This window comes from Schistocerca gregaria, chromosome 3 (assembly GCF_023897955.1).
Source record: "Schistocerca gregaria isolate iqSchGreg1 chromosome 3, iqSchGreg1.2, whole genome shotgun sequence".
Lineage (NCBI taxonomy): Eukaryota > Metazoa > Arthropoda > Insecta > Orthoptera > Acrididae > Schistocerca > Schistocerca gregaria.
The window spans coordinates 584,245,656-584,248,155 of NC_064922.1; positions in this window are offsets into that span (position 1 = coordinate 584,245,656).

The following is a 2,500-nucleotide window of genomic DNA, read 5'->3' on the forward strand; positions in this document are numbered from 1 at the left end:
TGCATCTCGGTGTCTGTGTCAGGTCGATCGTCTGGGAGGAGCACCCTCAGTAGCTCCTCAGCGGTCTCTGACCAGTCCTGTGTCATTCTGTCTGTGTCACCGACTCGTACAGTCGAGAGATGCATTGGTGAATGGATTTTTTCTCTTACTATTTTGTACGGTGTACCCCATGGATCCAAAGTCAGGTGAGACTTTACAAAATCCTCCCAGCTCCGCTGGCGGTGTTGTCTGAGAGTTTCTTTGAAAAGCCATTTCCTTCTCCTATACTGGGCAAGATGGTAGTGCCGTTCCTCCTGGGTGAAGGACCTTTGATAGCTGCTTCGTGCTCTTCTCATAGACTGCCTGAGCCGGGTAAGCTCTGGAGTCCATGGAGAAGTCGCTTTTCGTATGAAGCGCCTTCGCGTCGGTATCGCCGCGGCCAAAGCCGCCCTGATTGAGACAATTAAGGCCCCTACGGCTTCCTCTACTTCAAAAGGACCGTCTCCCAGCTCCGGAGGATGAAACTCCGCCTCCAACAGGTCCCAGTCTGCTCTCCCGTAGTCATACTGCATTGTCCACCCCTCTAGCACATGCTCCCCTTGTGATGCTATTGTAAATTCAATAGCGTTATGATCACTGGTGGTTATGTTGTCGTTGACCTGCCAATTTTGGATATTGTTTACAATGTTTGTCGTGCAGAGCGTGACATCAATAGAGGATGCTGCCCCAGCTCTGCTCCTGTAGGTAGGAGGGTTGCCGGGGAGATTGACAACATTTAAATTATGTTCCATAATTATGTCTTCCAGTGCCAGTCCTCTTTGATCTTGAACTTGACTGTGCCATAGGGGGGATTTTGCGTTACTGTCCATTGATATTATAATTGCTTTGCCTGCTAGGGCTCGCAATACTGTAGATAACTGCCCAAGATAAATATTGATTGGATCCCTGTATTGACAATATATATTAATTATGTACCAAGATGTATTATAAAAGTTTATCTCCACAACTGTTACATGGGAAGTGCAATACTGTGTCAAGACAGTGGTTTTGATTAACTTGTTGTAGATGACAATTGCTGACATGGGGTTTGGACCCATTGATATTACCTGGGCAGTGACGGGAAAGCCTGTGACCTTGCCGGAGGCAGAGCCTGGCTCTTGAATTAACATAACATCGATATTTTTCTCTTCCGCTATCTTTCGGAGCTCCTGAGTTACAAGGGAGCTCCTCATAGCATTTATTTGTAAGACTTTTATCTTAATCCGGGTGTCTGGTGTAGAAATGGCTGTCAGGCCATACCTGGGCAGGATCAAAACCAATCCTGCCGTGCATCTTGACCATGTTTTTATAGATCTTGTCGATATCGAACTCCCGACCCCGTCTGATATATAATTTTGACATTAGGTCTTGTAATTTTTCAAAGTCTGTGGGAATGTTTAACGCAGCGAGATGAATACAGTCTGCATCCTCCAGTGCCGGGAACGTGACCTTCTCTCCGCGAGGATGCCCGACCCTCACCAGCTGCCTCAGAGCCGCGTTTAGGGCTGTGGGTTCCTCCAGTCTTGACAGTCTTAACGTTTCCTCACAAATGGTGTATGTGTCTCCTGGTGGACACTGAGTGTACATTTTTCCAACTTGAATTGTTTCGGCATCCTCTTGCGTCATTTTTGGAGTCTGCTGGTGCTCTGCTGCAGAGACTGGCGCGGCAGCCGACGACGACTCCGCCCCCGAGGACGAGCGGGAACCCCCGCTCCCGACGGATGAAGCCGCCCCGCCGGTCACCGCCGCCTCCCGGAAGCCCAGATGACCCCTCCCTGTAGCCAGGAAACCCCCGACCTGACAGGAGAAATCCGTCGACTCCGGCCGCTCTGTCGGAACAGGAAGTGTATAGGTCTCTCCCTCCTTGCGCGTGAGAAAGCCCCCACTCTGTGAAGAGGTAGACTCCAAGTTGGTCTGCTCGGTCGCCGGATCACCTGGAGGACTCCTCCTAATGGCCAGGAAGGACCCAACCTGGCAGGAGAAGTCCCGCATCTCCGGTCGCACGTCTGGAACTAAGACAGAATAGACCTGCCTCTCCTCCTCTCGCTCGTTGACCACCGAGGGCAGAGATTCCTGTGATTCCTTGAGCTTCCGCCACCGACCTGCATCTCGCAACTGCTTGCTAGGTGATTTTCGAGTGACTCTATAGCGCGTTGCCATAGTCTGTCCTCTGTATGAGCCGCTGTATCATTATTTTATAGGTTGCACACTCCTTACCAGGAGTGTTGCAGGTGCGTTTCCGGTATTTACAAGGGATGCAGGTGGGCGTTTCTCTGTCGCACTTTGTTTTGTCATGCTTTTCGCTTCCACAATTCCCACATACTGGGTTTAGGAAGCTACAGTATTTTGCAACATGTCCGTAATCGTGACATTTGGTACATTTAGCAAGGGCTGTATAGTCCTTGACGGATATTGCATTATAGCCTACGTATAGTCTATTGGTTGTAATGATCTGTTTACGCAATTCCGGTGACACTTCAAT